This window comes from Dreissena polymorpha, chromosome 5 (genome assembly GCF_020536995.1).
Source record: "Dreissena polymorpha isolate Duluth1 chromosome 5, UMN_Dpol_1.0, whole genome shotgun sequence".
Lineage (NCBI taxonomy): Eukaryota > Metazoa > Mollusca > Bivalvia > Myida > Dreissenidae > Dreissena > Dreissena polymorpha.
In genome coordinates, this window is record NC_068359.1 from 93,235,036 (window position 1) to 93,256,103 (window position 21,068).

Genomic DNA, 21,068 nt, shown 5'->3' on the forward strand with positions numbered 1-21,068 from the left:
AAACGCTAAATCAACGAACCTTAAATGTATGTGAATAGCAAGATTTTTTTTTAATTATTTGTACCAGAGTTAAACTGAACCAGCTTTCATTAATAAATAATTCGGACGAAAGATAGTTAGTGTTCCGTGATGAGCAGCCTGACTGCACTTCGATCAAATAGTGCTTTCATAAAGCTGTATTTTTGGTGTGCTCGTCAGATTTATATATGCCTGGATTTGTCGGTGACACGTGATAAGATTAACCCATTTATGCCTAGCGTCTAGAAAGATGGCCGTTGCAAACAGCGTAGACCCAGATGAGACGCCGCGTACATACTGCGGCGTCTCATCAGGGTCTGCGCTGTTTGCTTAAGGAATTTCTGTAAGAAATATTCTAAATATAGAAATAAATATACTATACTATATCCCTAATTTTGATAATAAATTGATCCAATTTAGAAGGATGGGAGAGTCCACTCGGCATAAATGGGTTAATCAATTCCAAGTTCCTTTGTCAATCAATTATAAATATCTTCGGCATGTCATCGACATAGGCGTTAGAAGAGTACAGTTTTTTTTCTGCAACAAGGTGTGAAGCATTAAACATCGCATTTGCTGACCTTAATGTCTCAAATGGAGATATTAAGATTTTTCATTGTTAAAAAACTCAACCATATCACTCAAGCTTTGAGACTAACTTTGTCTTCAACATAAGATTTCACCAAATCAATCCCCATCCATTTAAGTAATGGTGTACATAAGGTGACGTCACTAAGTTAATAATCAGTATAACCCGATGTGTTTACAGTGATATTTAGGATATTTAGTCAATATGGCAAGGCGGTAATTATCCGTGCTTTCCATTCTGTCTGACAACAGTGCAAAAATGGGTTCAATGCTTGCAGATGACATATCCAGTTTTTTGTTGTCAGAAAAATATGTAACCACTGTTTCTATATAGTACAGGCACTGTGCCTTTACTGCCATTCAGTTTACAAACACACTTAGAAGATATTTTGAACCGATGGCATTTCCTTGAATTTGGAATATTTCTTCATAATTAATGCTATTGTCATGGACGGTCACCATCATGAAACTTTTATGTTTGGCAACAGTTGTATGCCCTTGTTTAGCCCACCCAAACGCAAACATGGCGAGCCTTTTGTATCATTCGTTAGTTGTCCTTCCGCAGTCAGTCGTAAACATTTTATGGAAGATTGATATTAATGAAGCTATAACAGTCGTTCGGGATTATCTGCCAATTTTGTTAACAGCGTTCCAGACCATGCAAATGTAAGTCAAAACAGCCGAAAACATAATCTTAATTTTAACTTGCGAAAATTTATTGAACTTATTGAAAGTGTATGCCGTATTTTCCAGAGCTTTACTTTATGAATATAAAAACACATTTCCAACTGAAATGTACTTAGAATCATATTGTGTTATTGTATTTCTTATAATAGAAACCAACCGGACATGTTTTGAAATAGAAACTAACTGAACAAGCAAACATAAATTATCATTAACATCACCATACACCTCTTTAAATGATTGAATTATGTACTTTGAATGTACTACAATAAAGACAAACGCATAAAAATCAAATTATTAGACAAAAAAGCCTATAACAAGAAAGTCATTTGACACGTACTTTAGCACAAACCTTGAAAGATGAATGGGACGGAGACATCTATATCAGTTGACAACATATTAATCAACAAGGCATTGCCTTTCTGATAAAAAATAATATAGGGATCACAGTGTACAACTTTAACGAAATAATAATTGGCAGACAACAAAGTATATATATATCAAAATACACAAAACACAAGTAACATTAATCAACGTTTACGGCCCTAACATAGATGATCCTTTATAGTTAATAACCAAGATAAAATCATTATAGTCAGTTGTGTCTTCAATACTGTTTTTAACCCATTATTAGATAAAAAGAAGGGAAACCTTTATACTCATCCTAAAAATAGAAACATTTTAAATAACATAATTAAAAACTACAATATGATAGACATCTGGCATACAATATATCCAAACGAAAGCAAATTCACCTGGTACTCAAACACAAAACAAACAATATTTGTATATTAGACTATTTTTTTAATATCTGAGTCACTTTGCAACATTATTGACACATGTAGCATAAAACCAGATTTTATAACTGACCACTCTCTAGTTGAACTTAAACTACATAAAATACAACCTAAAAGAGACCCAGGATACTTTAAAATTAATAGCAGCATCTTATAAGATACACAATATCAAACGCAAATAAAGCAAGAAATATTCAATACAGTTCAAAATAATAAAGATGCAAATTCAAACACCTTATGGTAAGTAATGAAAGGAAATATACGTAACACAACAATTAGATACACATCATTTAAACAAAAAGAAACACACAAACTTGAAACTGAATCCATCAAAATCATTTAAACACTTGAAAAAACAATAACATTAAGCAAACACAAACGATACCGAAGCCATTGACAATGAAATAACATAAAAAACAAGTATTAAAAGGAATTTATCATAAACATCCCATTGGAATAATACTACGAGCACGTGCACAGCATGTTGAACACAATAAAAAAATACAAAATACTTCCCAAACATCGAAAAACGTAGATGTGAACAAAAATCTGTACACAAATTAGTAGTCGATGGTGTAGATATAACAAACTGAACTCAAATACTAAAAGAACAACGTTCATTTTTCGAAATTCTCTATAAACGTATGGTGACTCCTTACTTTTTGAATCTAATATCGACAATAATATCTTAAATGAAATTTCAACCAAAAACATATTTCTATCGAATGTTCTATCGGCATGGTGTAAAGTTACTCATAATTTAGAAACCAAAAAAAACAGTAAAATCATTATATGAAACAATATAGACATAACTACTAACAATAAAACGTCTTGCTATAAACATGGGTTCCACCGAAACATAAGATATGTAGATCAATTGTACGACTACAGAATAAACGACTTATATTCTTTTGATAACTTATGCTACACATTCGGAATACCTACAAGTAAATTCATGACGTACTACACATTGATCAAAAGTATAAACATACATATTAAAGCTGTAACCAATACAAATAACACACCATGTACTCAAAAAACATTCGTAGAAAACATAATTGCAAAACAAAACAAAACGAACAAAATACTTTACACACTTCAAATTAAAAACCCTGCCGGAATCTCTTAAGCTCAAACTAAATGGCAAAACCTTCTTAGAGAAAAAGAATTTAACTGGAAACAAATATTTGTCATGCCAATAAATCAACTACTGATAGCACACTGAGTAACTTTCAATATAAATACATCCAGAGAATCATAGCTACAAATAAAGATATTTTCAAGTGCAACCTATCCAATTATTTAAAACTGAAGATTCAAATTGAAAAAGAAATTGCCCTAAACAATGATAATCTTCATATATTTGAACAAAAATGGAAACACATTAAACTTTCATAAACAAGTCCAGTATGCTTTCTACCCACTTTATCCTCATCCTTATTTCATAACTATTCTGTTTTTTGTTTTGTTTTTACAAATAACCAAACAGAAAAAAAATACATATTAACCTTTATTTTTAATCAAAAAGAAACCACAAGAACAAAAAAGTATATATTAGCATATCTTGTATAACATGTTTGAACATTATTGCTGCTATATGATTTCACTTTTATGTTTTATGATCATATACATGTATACATTGTATGGCTTTTATAGAACAAATGGGTTATTGTCACACTGACGACCATTGATCTTGGGAGATTGAAAACTGTCACCTAGTAATGACTTATTTAGCTATTGTTAAACGCATTTAGCACTGCGCATGTGTATTACGCCAATTTACTTCGACTGCAACTTTTTTCAGTAGGTGAACGTATGTGTTAAAACAACGCTTTGGTCTATCAAAAACGTGGAAGCTTTGTTAACAGTGTAAATGACATGAATTTTAACGTATACAACCGACAATAAGTTTGATTTTAAAAATGTCCATACTGTAGTGTCGTCCATTTTTTATTGAAAACAAAATAGAATAAAGGGCTATATATAATTTTTAATTGTGTAGTACAGCGGCAACTAAAACTGTCATAAGAATATTTCATCTCTTTACTCTATGCACAGTGTATTCATTATAAACATTTTATTTATGAAGATGAAATATGTTCAAATTTAAATAAAAGCACTACTTAACCATAAGATAATACATTCAGGGCGAACAGTTTCTGGCGAGCAACGGACAGAACCAGTTAAGATCTCAACCGAGTTATAATTAGAATACATTGATATGTTGTTAGCAAATATCATGGGGATATTGCAAGATGTGAAAGTGTTAAAATATTTATTTTCGTAAAATTGACATAATGATCTGGGTATTTTTACCCATAAAGGCCAAGTTTCAAACTCGGCTGAGATTTTAATGGGACATTTATTCGGATTTAGTTTCATTTAAATTGGGAAATAAAAAAACGAAAAGTAAAGTGTTTAAAAGATAAATTTTGAAGACGGGTGACGGACGACAAACGGCGGATAAAAGATGATCACAAATGCTCACTCTTAGCATGTGGTGTTCAGGTCAGGTAAAATAATATCAAATTTAAGAATGTGTTCTTGACAGTTTTAGAGTTAAAAAGAAAAGATGAAAGTGTATATCGTGTAAAGAGTATTGTTGCAAACCACAATTCGAAAGTTGAGTTTCAGGGAAAAAAATGCTCGTTTCACTTAACTGTTTTCTATATACACCTTTGTTAGTGGATTGTTGCTATTCTTGCATTTTATTGTTATAATTAAACATATCTATTGGTCTTTATTTTTTCACACAGGTAGACAAATTTATCGCATTTTGATTTGCTTAAAATATATATTTACGGAGTCCAGACTCAAATTTTGAACCTCAGAATAATGGTCTTGAGCAGTTTGTTTGCTGAATATAAATTGTCTGTGCTTGAATATAATTCTATGCTATGATTCGTCTACAAAAAGAAACTGTTTATTTTTGGAACCAAAAGTATTAAATGCTTTTAGGGACGCTCCTAAATGTGATCAAATGTAAAATGTTTTCTTGTAAAATAATTTGAAAAACATAGTTTTGTCATTAACAATATCAAAACAGTTTTAATGGAGCATATGTCTAAACCCATTCGTTCTATGGCCCGCTTATATTTATTATGACCTCATACCTGATCGTTACAAAACCAAGTCTGGTATTTTACATAAACAATTACCTAAAGTCTTCTGTCAATACGTCTGGACTTGTTATCAGTGTTTTTCGTGGTTAAACCCTCTGTCTTATAGCATTAGTTTTAAATATCATATTGCCAAGAACATTTCGCTTCCCTAAATTATTCTATTTTTATTGGCATTCACTCTATGTGGCTAGACAGTAATAATCCGTACGTGCGGCGAATGCCTTAAAAGCTAAGGATATGGACTAAAATGGACACACTTTGAAAAGTGGTCTGGCGATACATATGTTTCCATGATTGCTGACAACAGCTCAATTATAGTAGCATCGCCTTCTGATGAAAGCGCCAGACAATACAAGTTTATCCACAAAAGTTTACTAATATTATATAAAGGGCAAGGCTAGGCGTTTAATGCATATCAGTTTAAATTTGAAGGAATTATAGTATGGAGATATTAAACCAAAATTCAGAAATTCGACTCAGATTCAGTGCATTACGTTAAAGCATGTTATAGATTATTATAACATATATTATAACATGACCTACGCTCCAGGAGTGAAATAACGTAATGCTCAATAATGTTTATTACCTGATGCCTTATATAAATGATAATTAATTATTTTTTGCTATTTCCTCGTCGAAAAAGAAGTTTGCAATGTTTTAAACTGTTACCGGTGATTATCGAACTGTTGACCGATCAACAGTTTGAACTGTTGCCCGCTGGAATAATGACGTCATTTCGTCGAAAAATTGACGTCATTTTACAGTTAAACAGTATACACTTATTTCATGGATGCGCGGTGAACAGTCAAAACTGTTTCCCAAGGTATCAGGGATGACTTTGGTACTGTTGCCCGAGGCCGATAGGCCGAGGGCAACAGTTCCAAATGTCAGCCCTGATACCGAGGGACAACAGTTTTGACTGTTCACCAAGCATCCATGAAATAAGTGTTTTATTACCTGATCAAATTTCCAACATATAAATAACAGCAAACTCAATTTTTATTTACACACAACAGTAATCGATAAAATAAATAATTTTGACTGTTTAACTGTAAAATGACTCAATTTTTCGACGAAATGACGTCATTATTCCAGCGGGCAACAGTATATAAATATTACATGGCTGACAGGGTGACAGTAAATTTGTCAACTTGAGGAAATACTGTCAACCGAGGCGAAGCCAAGGTTGACAGTATTTTCCCGAAAGTTGACAAATTTACTGTCACCCTGTCAGACATGTAATATTTATTTTATTATACCGAATAAACTATTCAAAAATGAACAATTTATATGAACCATGAACAATTTTAATATTCAATAATTGAATTTAATATCAGCAATGAACAACCATTAATATGTGGAGTGGTTCAGATTTACGGGCAGAGCAAAATGAACTTCGCTTTATTCGGCATCGACCTAGTAATCAATTTATCCCATCAATTTTCTTAGTCGTCAATTATTTCTTTAAAAATATATTACAGAACCAGCTTTCCGTATTTTATTTTCATCACTTGATTACGCAATTTATGACGTACTTGTGTGACGTCATTTCGGTGACTAAACATTTAGGGACAACAATATGGACGTGGTGGTTTAAAAGCATCAAACGAATCCAAAACGTATTTCGGATTGTGTGTTTGTCATGCATAACACCTTAAGAACAGACACTGGAAGTGTATATCGTTGTAACTTTATTGTTATTAGCATTGGATTAAAGTTGCCTTTGAGGTAAGCGTGTCGTTTATACTAAATTGATTTTCTTTTTGACTCCTGTCAAAGCTTAAATAATGGCATTAATCTATTCTACAGCACAGTTTCAGCTGCAATCGATATTTTAATTATCCAAATACAACGGACACGCAAAACTGCGTACTGCGCATGCGCGAATGGGACAGTATAATTTTCGAACATTCCGCACGTGATTGCTAAGGCAGCGGGATACAGTATTTTTTTGTCAGTAAAGTTTTTCCCGCTGGTGGCACGTGATTGCTATGGCAGCGGGATACAGTATATTTTGGACAGTAAATTTATTCCCGCTGGGTCTGACAGTATTTCTATGTCACGATGGCCTATGGGAGTTTAGCATTGTAAATAAAAGTGAGGTATAATAATTCAAACTGTTGACCGGTCAACAGTTCGATATTCACCGGTAACAGTTTAAAACATTGCAAATTTCTTTTTTGACGAGGAAATAGCAAAAAATAATTAATCATCATTTATATAAGACATCAGGTAATAATCAAAATTATTTATTTTATCGATTACTGTTGTGTGTAAATAAAAATTTAGTTTGCTGTTATTTCTATGTTGCAAATTTGATCAGGTAATAGAACACTTATTTCATGGATGCTTGGTGAACAGTCAAAACTGTTGTCCCTCGGTATCAGGGCTGACATTTGGAACTGTTGCCCTCGGCCTATCGGCCTCGGGCAACAGTACCAAAGTCATCCCTGATACCTTGGGAAACAGTTTTGACTGTTCACCGCGCATCCATGAAATAAGTGTATATTATTACACGTGTGTTATTACACTAGTCATATAACTGTGACATGACTTCATTTTTTGACGAAATGACGTCATTATTTCAGCGAATTTCTTCAGTTAAACTCTTTTACAATGTGAATAAACGGTGAAAGAGCATTAAAAAAAAATTGTTGGTCATGTTATATATAGAATCTTAGATGCTCGGCAAGTCTCGTTTTTATCTTTCTTTAGATGACTCGTTTAATAAATGCAATACAAAACGACCACTCATGCAAGATCCTATATATAAACAACTGATAAAAAAAAACTTCTTTCAGTATTTATGTCCCCGACCGTCTTATATGTTTTCTGTCCAGTTGTAAAGTATTTTATGACGTCGGATATTTTGTCTAATATGTATTTTCTTGAAGCTTGAATTTTCTTGCAACTGGAATTTTCTTGAAATATACTGCCATTATCATGGCAGATAAGAACCATAAGCGTTTTTTTATATCGAAAGTTTTATGCCCTAGTTAAGATCACCTGAGCACATGCGTTACTCTTAATATATCCATCTTAACGTCTGTTTTATCTTTGTATTCAAATAATTCTTAACCACCTCAGAAGTTTTCTAATTTAAACTACACATGAATGATCCTTATGTGATCCTCTGCCAACTACACATGAATGATCCTTGTGTGATTCTCTGCCAAGCTGGTTAAACTGTTGCATGCCATTGAACATTCAGGTCACCAGAGACGAAAAATTAAAAAACACACCATTAAACAATAACAAACATTGACTTTTTCACAGTTTGGCAATATGACAATTTTTAAAATGCGGAATTATCGAAAGTATATGTTCAACTGCCAAAGACGTATTACTCAGCCAGTTATTTAAAGTATGTGCCTACAGATCGCTTCTATTAAAATGATATATTTAGTCGGACGAGTGATTGTGAAAACAAGACTATTCAGACAAGTAAGCATATAGAGCCCACGGACAATCGTTCCTACGCTATTTTACACAGACATTCGATGTTGTTTTGATAACCCGGGTGTTCGTTCCCACGCTATTTTGACAACCCGGACGATGGTTCCAGCATTATATTGACATTCCGGACATTGGTTTATACCTTATTGCTAGCCCGCACATTCGGTTCTAAGTAACAATTATAAGAATTGGTGCCAATTTTGTGAATGGAATAAAACATGACACCCGTGTAAGAAATTAAAGTTAAAGCGATGCCTGTCTTCAACACACCAATAATTTAGATAGTTCTCAATTATTCAGGTAATATCTAACTTAACGGCTTTTTACACTTGATACACCATAAACTCGTTTAATTACTCAAAATCCTTAATACGGTATCATAGCTCATCTATTTATTTATCGATATTTGGTATGTCAGTTTATATATAAATTAACATACAAATTAAGGTCCGGATATGACCAGCGGACATCACTCGTGAGTTACCTAGTTTTGGGAAAGGGCGAAAGAAAAAAATAACTGTCTTGTGTATCAAAGCAGTGGAACCTTTATTAACAGCGTGTATCATAAAATAATAAAACAGTTTAAAACCAACAATTAGTTTTGTTTGAAATGTAATTGTTACCATTCTTCATTGAAAGGTACAATTAAAGCGCATTGAATAAAATTGAATTAACGTGTACAGTACACCTGTAACTTGTAAAAAAGTATTATTATAATCAAAACAATACATTTCTGTATGTATATACAATGTTTAAGAAAAAGGTATAACTGTAATAAAAATACGTTGTTTATACATGTTCTTGTTACTATAATAAATACACTACTCCACCCTAACCAACACATTACTGGTGAACAATTCTGGGAAGTATCGGGTAGGACATCCATTTGTTGTAATTATTAAAATCAAACATTCAATTTATAAGAAACCAAAAAGACTAAACCATTATAACAAACATACGAATAATGTTAATAATAACACATTGTTAACAGTTTATTTTGTGTTTTGACCATATCTCCTCAGGAAAACTTGCTTTCACAAAACATATCACAGGCCAGAACAGGCAACAGAACATATCGCAGGCCAGAACAGGCAACAGAACATATTGCAGGCCAGAACAGGCAACACAACATATCGCAGGCCAGAACAGGCAACACAACATATCGCAGGCCAGAACATATCGCAGGCCAGAAGATATCGCAGGCCAGAACATATTGCAGGCCAGAACAAATCGCAGGCCAGAACATATCGCAGGCCAGAACATATCGCGGCCAGAACATATCGCAGGCCAGAACATATCGCAGGCCAGAACATATCGCAGGCCAGAACAGGCAACATATCGCAGGCCAGAACATATCGGTGGCCAGAACATATCGCAGGCCAGAACAGGCAACATATCGAAGGCCAGAACATATCGCAGGCCAGAACATATCGCAGGCCAGAACATATCGCAGGCCAGAACATATCGCAAGCCAGAACATATCGTGGCCAGAACATTTGCAGGCCAGAACATATCGCAGACCAGAACATATCGCATGCCAGAACATATCGCAGGCCAGAACATATCGCAGGCCAGAACATATCGCAGGCCAGAACATATCGCAGGCCAGAACAGGCAACATATTGCAGGCCAGAACATATCGGTGGCCAGAACATATCGCAGGCCAGAACAGGCAACATATCGCAGGCCAGAACATATCGCAGGCCAGAACATATCGCAGGCCAGAACAGGCAACATATCGCAGGCCAGAACATATCGGTGGCCAGAACATATCGCAGGCCAGAACAGGCAACATATCGAAGGCCAGAACATATCGCAGGCCAGAACATATCGCAGGCCAGAACATATCGCAGGCCAGAACATATCGCAGGCCAGAACAGGCAACATATCGCAGGCCAGAACATATCGCAGGCCAGAACATATCGCAGGCCAGAACAGGCAACATATCGCAGGCCAGAACATATGGCAGGCCAGAACATATCGCAGGCCAGAACAGGCAACATATCGCAGGCCAGAACATATGGCAGGCCAGAACAGGCAAATCAGAAAGCTGTATGTTAACTATTCCACGGTAAGAACAACATAATGACGCATTCTCAACTTGGTCAATTCTAGCTGCTGAAAGACAGAGAATGAGGCATCCGGGGGTGGAGCAATGCTATTTCAATCAAGTGTCTAGACAGACCAGATAGAAATTGCAATAAGAAATTACATTACTATGAATTTCTCACAATAGATTCGATCTGCTGGAAGCTAAGCCAGTGTGATTTATGAAAAAACAAATGTTTTAGAAAACTAAGGTTGTGGAAAAATAAGTTTGATTTGTTAAATAAATATTTGTTTCTGTTCTCCCACTAGACATATTTATGACATATTATTTGTTTCAAAGATGCATTGAATGTTCACAACAACTGCCGTAGACTGCATGAAAGGAAAACGTCATAAATATACAAACAATAAGGTAGAAATTAAACAGATGGACGGATTGGTTTAATTGAAGTTTGTTCATAAAATACACATTAAATAAATCGGCTGTTAGTTCATCTTAAATATCATTCTGTATCACTAAGGCAGACATATTATAACTCATTATATGTCTATATAAGGTTGCAAGAAAGTAATGATGATGAAAGACACATTTACATGAAAGTGTTTTGTTGAATTTTAATTATGAAATATCTTTGTTCCTGTATTAATTTAAATTGTATAATCTTGTATTAACTTGTGTATACACAAAAATCTTCATTACAAACCCATAGATATTCTTACTAAAATAATGGAATATTTTCCACTGTAATATACAAGTTTCTGGAAAGGAATTCCGTATTTCACAGTTTTAAATCCATTTCCTTTTTTAACGGCAGAGAAAGCAGACAATTTGTGTGTGTTATGTATGGTTCCGAGCGACATTAAAAAAAAGTTATATTTTAAGACATGCACAAGACTGTTTATGTCATACAAAATATTAAGGCATGTATACTTCATTGTATTTGTTTTTCAATGTATAAATGTAGTAATTTCAAATAAAATTATTGGTTTCAATAATATTTTTAATATTTGTTGTCGCCATGAGGTACATAACTAATGAATTTTTACAATTACAATCCTGTGATGTTTTAGAATGGTGATCACACACGTTAATTGCGTAAAATTGTATTCCCCTTGCCCTTCTGGTTCATGGAATACACCACACATCAACTTACAACCCATCAAAACTCCACAGTTAAGAAATATTCCCTATTTTACTACAGCTCCATGAAAAGTTATCCAGTTGATGAATGGGGGGGTGGGTATTAAAAGATTTGCTGGGGGTCCAGGCCGTTAGGGCCCCTGGCGTGTGCAGGGCAAAGCCCTGATAGGGGGTCCAGGGGGGCGAAGCTCCACGCTTTTAGTGATTTTGAAGGCTTTGACAACCACTTTGACAACCACTTCTCGAGCATGTCACGCCTTATATACTTTCATCAAAGTACTTTCTTATAATGCCAAAAAGTGCATAGTTTATCGTTTAGTGGGTCCAGGGGGCGAAGCCTCCCGGAAGCTCCACGATTTTAATGATTTTGAAGGCTTTGACAACCACTTCTCGAGCATGTCACGCCTTATATACTTTCATGCATATACTTTCATCATGAAAGTACCTTCTTATAATGTCAAAAAAGTGCATAGTTTATAGTTTTGGGGGTCCAGGGAGACGAAGGAAACTCCACGATTCTAGTGATTTTGAAGGCTTTGACAAGTTTAAATAGGTGATTTAGATCTAGTTAAGTGTGAAACATTATATGAAGTGTCTTTTCTTTGTCGAGTTTAGGAGTGGGGGGGGTCTGGATCCGCCTATGAAAGCTCAGTATTTGCTACCAGAAAAAGTACTCAATACATAGTCAATAGTTACTTGTTGTATGTTCTAGCTTTCACTGAGCATTGATCTACATTAAAGACCTAAGGTTAATCATGTTGAGAAATCACTAAATGACCTTTAAGAAGTCCCACTTAGAAACAGAAAATTAAATCTAAAATAAAATATCATTTTTGAAAAGCTATTCAAATAGAAATAAGCAAATTTAATATGTTCATGTCAACAAATAGAAACAACATTTCGAAGCTTTTTTTCCTTGTGGGTTAATCACACAGTCTCTGTATCAAGTTATGCGACCAATCGACAATAAAAACTAGATGTGTGTGTAACGACCACCAAGTTTTTAAAATTGAGTTTTAGGGTAACTCTTCACACAACTATTTGTGGTATATAACATAGATTGGTTGCTATGCAAGAGCCTTACTTTATTGTTGTAAATGAACACATATATTTATTGGTCCTTATGTATCCACACAATCAATGTTATCTGATTTCAGACTCAAATTTTAAACTTCATTGTTAGGGTTCTGTGCAATATTTTGCTAAATAGACATTGTTAGTGCTCCTCGCCAAAGGCTCGCTTACAAACAAAATTCCTGAACTCGTTTAATAAAATATGGTATGATATGACAACTCGTGCCAGATCCTATATATATAATATACGATATCACTCAAGCGTCTCTCGTATATAACTAGTGTTGAGTCAATAGAACGCAGTTGTTTATCACGATATCGTAATTTATCGGTGAAGATAAAAAAGGCAAGCTATCTATTAATAGTGATACATATTGCTTGCATTAAACGCACATCTGTTTCGGGTACAATAGTAATTATAAATGTGATATTTTTATTATTTATCCATATATTTCTTATATTCACATGACATGACTCCGCACGTAGATTAAAAAAACACGCTGCCTTAGTTGAAATGTGAGCTTATTCTAACGCCTACATGTTTTGAAAATCTGTCTACTCTGAAAAAAATGTCGCAAAAACACTTTATAGCATATTCGAATCTCCCATACACACGGTGCCTAACCAATACGGATAATACCGGAAACTTTTGAACGATTCCGGATAATACGCGAAACGGCACCGGATCATATCAGAAATATATTGACTGTTTTGAGGTAAGTGTGTTCTTTTATTTCAATATTCTTTTTTCGGCGTAAGCTGTATTAAGCCAGCTTTTCACCCTGACTTGACCTTTGTAAGTGTCCAATAATATTCAAATAAAATTTCCCGCGGCTAGGTACGAATGAATACACTTCATTTATTCCATTGGCTGATTTGAGTTTAACACCAAAACATTGGAAACATATCCGCGTCTTTGTAACACTGTTTTACTGCATGAAACAATTTTATCTCTAATGAAAAGGCTCAATAGATAGAACAGTTTTACAATCAATTTTCGACATAAATACAGTTTGTGCGTTCACCTTTTATTTTCAGAGAATTACCAGCGCAAAAGCGTTTATACTAAAGGCTATATTCTCATATTTAGTACTTACTGGCATTGCATTTCAACCCGCGAGGTTTCGGGTCAATTCGCGGCCAGTGTGTGAAAGTCAGAGTTTATATACAGTTCATCACCGGAGTTCGCAGAAGGGGTTGCGATCTTTTCATTGAAGGAAAAAATTGGAATCTATGCTATTTTTGTCTGATGGAGTAAATAGTTCGTTTAGTCGCTTTGTCGATATATCAATATTTAAGGCACAGCTGTTGCCTTGGTCGTGTACAGTTGGCGTAAACAAGCCGTCGTTTCAGCAGCAGAATTGTTACCTAACTTTAATGCATTGCATTCCAATCCGCAAGGTAACAAGGTCAGTTTGCGGTCAGTTGCAGATATCTTTATATAAACGCCGTCTCGTAAACTTTGTGCACTTGAAGTCTGTTTTGATCAGAAAGATACTAAATAAAGATATTCGGCGATATTATTGTGGTATGTCAATCATCGATTTTTAATATGTTTTCAACATTTGCATGATAAGGACCAATTTTGATAAAATCAATTAGAAATGTTTATCCATTTAGACCAGTGTATTAAGCATGAGCACAATAATTCACTATACTATAATTATGCAATTAAATTAAGATTCGAGTATTGCCGGCTGACCTATATGCACTCGTTTATTTTCATGTTTCTTGTGTTTTTCTATTCTGTAAATATAGATATCTGAGTAATAATATCACATAAAGCAAAATAAGCCACGAAATCTGGCGCAACACCCCGTAATTGATTTGGTTGTGATGTAGCTACGAACTGCGCAGAAAAAAGGCATCCGCTACTTTTTATCTCATAGAGATAACTTTTGATCGTTCATAAACATCGACCACAATCAACGCCGTATATCTTTTTTAAAGATATTTCTTGTTTAAGTTAACAATTTTCACCAAACCAATATTCCACAGAACAACTAAGACATTCATTAAGTAAATTCTATACTCGTGCTCAGTAACACAAACGTCAATATGCAGAGGGAACCTATATTGTCCAACAGTTTATGCTCAAAACCTGTGGAAACGGAAGTAAAATGCAGATATTGGTCTATATTAACAATGAAATTAAAATTTCTGAGCTAGTTTCCTGATGAAAACGGCAGCATAATTATTGTTTAATCATTGCCATGATGATTGACGGTTTAGTTTGAAGAAAAAACACGTATTTTATGTGTCGATTGCTGGCACCGGATAATGCATGAATTAGGCACCGGATAATAGCCGAAACTAATGAACTTACGTATCGTACTTTTAAAGAATATTTTGCATTCTGCTTATATGGTTAACATTTAAAGAATTTCTTGATTTAAGATTGTTTAATGAATGTGTCGGTTATTTCTCGTCACTCAGACCTGACCACTCTGTCTAAACGCCAGTTAAAACGCATGAAAAATGTCTTGACCCTGCCCTGAAAAAGCTTATTAAAACAAGACATTAATGGTTACACACTGTATTGATTCTTACAAAATCGGATGTAGAACGCGTGCTATTGTAGAACGACCGATAAATCGTTAATATCTATAAGATATAACAACCATTTGATTGTTTTAATATTAAAATCATATAAACGATTTGATCACCTTTGATTGTTTTAATATTAAAATAATATAAACGATTTGATCACGATTTGAAAAAAAGTTTTGAGACCAGTTCAGCAGTAATAATTGTAAAATAGAATTGTTGGCGTATTGTTAATCTTTTTTATTAACCATTCATGTTTACTTTAGTGCGATTATAATAATTGTTATTTATTATTTTATTGAATATTAGTGAGTTATGTGTAACCTTCGGTTTAGATTTAGAGTGACTTCCCTTGTTTACAAATGCACTTTCCTCAAAATGCACACATGGTTTGTCGTTTTTGGATTATCAATATCAACATTCACTCATTCAGAGCTATTATCTGTTTTATTTGTAAACAATCTATGTTTAACATACAATAGTTTTCATTTCATAGTTCACTTATTACTGTATGCTAATTGTTTCAGATACCAGTGCCCTCACATCATTCTGTCATGATCTGATTCTGAGTTCGGATTTAGAGTTTGAAGTTCGAGATAGTCAGATAGAATATGGTGAGTACATAGAATATGGTGAGTACAGTCTCGGATGATAAGTTTACTCCATGAATAAGGGCCACTGTTCCATATTTATTTGATTGGATGCAGCAGTGGCAGTTCTCCCTCTGGCCCAAACTTTTCTGTAGCCAAATTTACCTTTTTATGTCTGAATTCTTATTATTTAGGATATTTTATGGGTGATTATGTAGAAATCCTCGTAGCCAAATGGATTTTTGTAGCCAAATTTCATTATTTGTAGCCATTGGCTAATTTGGCGAATGACAGAGTAAGCCCTGAGTGGACTGATTATTATTATGCCCCCCTTCGAAGAAGAGGGGGGTATATTGTTTTGCTGGATGTCGGTCGGTAGACCAGTTTGTTTCCGATCAATAACATGTGATCTGATTGACCAATTTGCTTGATACATTCCATGTGCATTTTCCTTTGCAAATAGATGACCCCTATTTAAATTGGGGTCACTATGTCAAAGGTCAAGGTCACTTTCACACTAAGAGTGAAAATTGTTTCCGATCAATAACTTTTGAACAAAGGGACCAATTGGTTTGATATTTCCCATGTGCATTGGCATTGGACAGTAGATGGCCCTCATTTTAATTAGGATCACTAGGTCAAAGGTTAAGGTCACTGTCACACTAAGTGTGAAATAGTTTCCGATCAATAACTTGTCAACTGATGCACCGATTGGCTTGATACTTCACATGTGCATTGGCCTTGGACAGTGGAAGACCCCTGTTGAAATTGGGTCACTAGTTCAAATGTCAAGATCACTGTGACATTAAGTTTTATTTAAGTGGCTAAGTCACACTTATATGATAAGATTAACTCATATGATCATTTTTGTTGCGAAAAATCCCATGTGAAGGCCCTGTTAAGGGGGGCCTCTGTCTCCGACCACGGAGCTCTTGTTAACTTAAAAAAAATTTGGAACAATTTATCCTGCTTTGATCAACTGCTGTGCCCATGGCATTCGTAAAGTAACCATGAAAGAAAAGTGTGCCAGTTGAAAGGCTCATGACTTCGTAAAATAGCACATGTCAATTGCTAAAATATGATAATTTATTTCAGGATTTCACGAACGACCTAAGTTTTTTCAGATTTGCGGTGACTGAACAGGAGCAGGAGAGTTTTGTGGTGTCATCTGAAACTGATGGAAATGAACACAATGTTGAGTCTGGAGACCAAGCGGATAATTTATTGTTTGACTGCAACAATAATGAAAAAGCCACAGAGCAACCTTTAGACTTAGAATGTTCTGTTGAAATTGTTGTTGACAATAAGAAGAAATATGAATGCAATATGTGTGAAAACAAATATAGCACAAGAACTGGATACAAAAGACATTTAGTTAGCCATTCCAATGATGGTCAAAAGTGCACTGTTTGCGAAAAAGTGTTCTATTCCACCTATGACTTAAAGAATCATATGAGCAACCACAGTAACTTACGCACTTACTCGTGCATTGAATGTGAAAAAAACTTTAAAACATAACGCGACTTAAATGTTCACAGAACAAGGCTACACAAATCTTACTTTAAATGTGTGTGTGAAGTATGTGGGAAGGGTTACAATTATAGAAATGAGTTAGATGGACACAGGGCAAAACATGATGGGTCCAAACCATTTAAGTGTCCTAAGTGCAACAAAGCATATCAGTACATGCCTAACCTGTCACGGCATGTGTGCGGAAAAATGGAATCACCCAAGTGTGATAAGTGTGGAAGCATTTTCAAGACAAAACGCTACCTTCATGAACACATGAAGGCTCATGATGACCCCGAACAACATCAGTGTTATGTGTGTGGAACTTTTTACAAATATAGATCTTCTTTTTATAAACACAAAAAGAAGACTGGTCATTAGTGTTTTAAATGCTTTAGTCAGAATAAGTACAGATAAAACTCTGGATATATTATAATGTTATGAAGGCATATAATTATACAGTTATATCTGTTTACTGCAAGGCCTTAGCAGAAACTAAATGGCAATAGTAAACCCTTATGAACCTTATTAGCACTTGTTTTTCAGGAAATCATTTTGTTGACATAAAGAAGCATTGCTTTTGAGAAATTACCAATACCCGGTACACCAGCTGCATACAATTAATTCATATTGTGGCATTTATTGTTTTAATGCAGTCATCTGATTATTAATCCTGCCTTAAAATATAGTGTAGCATTGTTGGATTGTGTCCTTCTTAAGATGATGATGATGATGATTATGATTGGTTGGTTGATGATTAACAGCAACAAACTGTCTGAATACGTTTTATTTAATATTCTTGCTATTTCAGGTAATGACATTTATTTTTGGAGAATATTACAACTGTTATAATTTAAATTGTTATTAAACAGTATTTGCATATTGGTTATATATGTATTAGGGCTCTGCATTAAGGTTATTCTGTTAAAACTACATGTATTTGAATGCTTGATGCATGGTATATGTTTGTTAGGGCTGACTTGCAGTTGTTAAATAATATTTTCTACCCCATTTACGAGATGCCATGGTGACAAGCCAGCATTTGATTGTATGAAGTTTTATTTCTTTGAGCAAGATGCTTGATGATAATTGCAACTTTTTCTTTCAACAATATATTAAATGTGTTATTTGTGTATATATTTTTCATTCAGCTTTCACCAGACAGAAGAAACAGGCTTTCTTATATTCATTCTTTATTGAAGTGTCTATTGACTGAAAAGTATTAACTGTATAATATAAATGTATGAAATCGTGGCAGGAGCCGCTGGTCTTTAAGTTCATTTTAAGTTTGACTATTGTTTTAATTTTTGCTGGTTTAATGTTTAGTATTATCAATAAATGTGTTCTTTGTAGCTTCCTAATACAGTATTACAGAAAAGAATAAATAACTAATCAGAGTCCACTGTTATATTTGTTTAAGCTTGTAAAAACATGTTTATACCCCTACAAACTAAGTTTAGGGGGTATATATGAGTGAGCTTGTCTGTTGGTCAGTCTGTCTGTATTAAGTGTCCGCTCTCTAATTCAAGTTGTTTTCATCCGATCTTCACCAAACTTGGTCAGATGTAGTATCTAGATGATGTCTAGGACAAGTTTGAATATGATTCATGCGGGGTCAAAAACTAGGTCACGTGGTCACTTAGTGCGTTTTAAACATTGAGCATGGTGTCTGCTCTCTAATTCAAGTAGTTTTCATCCGAGCTTCACCAAACGTGGTCAGGAGTTGTATCTAGATGATGTCTAGGCCAAGTTTGAACATGGGTCATGGCAGGTCAAAAACTAGGCCACAGGGTTACTAAGTGCGTTTTAAACATTGAGCATGGTGACCGCTCTCTAATTCAAGTAGTTTTTATACCATATTCACCAAACTTGGCCAGAAGTTGTATCTAGATGATGTCTAGGTCAAGTTTGAATATGGGTCATGCCGGGTCAAAAACTAACAAATAAGTTTATGTTAAGTTTCAACTGTTTTATTATGCGAATTATCTTCAGACAAACGATGGTATTTGACATGAGAAAAATATGCTTGTTCAATTATTTTTTTTAGGTTTGTTTTCCATAAACAGGAGTGTATTTATAATCTGGTACATGGATATCTTTCTGTTAAAACCATGCAATCATAAATGATTGAAGCATAAATAACTCTGCAATAGAATATTTGGCGCCACAGCTGCCAGACTATAAACTCTAATAGATTAGAATGTTTTGTTTTCACACTTGGAAATAAAATGCACCGTGTTGTGATCATCAGTCACACATTAAAAAGCAGAATGCCATCAAGCTTACAGCCACATTGGATGTGCAATGTGGTGAGACAAAGAAGACACTGTATGATCTACAGCACTTTCGTGGCTGATCCTTTAGCGGGTTTCAAAAAACCAATATCCTGTGTATTGAAACATCCAAAGATCATATAACAACCTGTCACTTGTCAAAACAATATGTTTTATGTCAATTCACAAGCCTAAGTAGCGAGCACATTCAAATCACATTGCTGATATTGGAAGGGGGGACTCGTTCAAAAACACTACTAATGTATATTCATTTAAATGCTTTTTGCTAAATTACATTCGAAACCCCTAAAAGGTAAGTTGAAACAAATAGTAGTTATTATTACGATATTAGCTTTCACTTTTTCCAAATTTTCATAAAATACATTGGACATGTTGATAAAATTGAAAGTTTAATTCAACTGTCTAATGGTCGTTGAAATAGAAACAGGAACAGTGCACCACATGCGAACACCGCGTTAGGTATGTACTGCCATGTTAAGACCTTTATTTTATCAACTATTTTAATAGTGACAGTAGTTCGTTCTGTTCCGTGATGAACACTTTGTTCTCCTAATGTGGTGACATAATACAATTTACACTTTCATAGTGTCCTCCAACGTTATACCAAGACGAGTGGTTGGCAGAATCTTTGACTCATCGCATTTGTGGTGGCTGCGAATTGGCAAACAGCCCCTTGCGACCTCATGCGGTCTGCTGATATCTGACCGTTTCGATTTTCGTTGTCTTTTTCCAAGCCTCGTAGGTGAATCAAATGCATGATTTCTGAAAACAAAGAAATATACGCCCAAATATAATAAAACACTGCAGACATCACCCAAGAATTAAAGCAAAATTTAAACAAATCTAGCGATTAATTGGACTTTAAATATAAGGCATGTGGAACTAGTGTAATGACATTTCATGGGTGCTTTAATGTCTATTGCGCAATACCTGCAAGTTAAGATTATACGCTTTTGTTACAAAAACATATATGCATAACACATATCTGCGTTTAATGATAACGTTTTTGTCAACCACTTTCTTGTATCATATATACGCATGTCATTAAACACATTAGAATATCGTGGCTGTCTGGTTAGCGCAGTGGTTGGTACTCGCGCTTCTCGCCTAGGCGACCCGGGTTCAATCGTCGCTTCCGGTACATGAGAGCTTGATTAGTGGTCGCCATACCGGACTGGCGGGGTTTCACCCGGGCACTT

The 21,068-nt window shown here is 34.6% G+C and overlaps 1 long non-coding RNA gene across 1 annotated transcript; it reads left to right on the plus strand.

Moving 5' to 3' along the window:
• Positions 1 to 15,030: 15,030 nt before the first annotated feature.
• Positions 15,031 to 18,972, plus strand: LOC127882205 (uncharacterized). The gene is made up of 3 exons (XR_008050442.1): positions 15,031 to 15,865; positions 16,004 to 16,090; positions 17,162 to 18,972. It is a non-coding gene; the product is annotated as an uncharacterized LOC127882205 (long non-coding RNA).
• Positions 18,973 to 21,068: the final 2,096 nt, after the last annotated feature.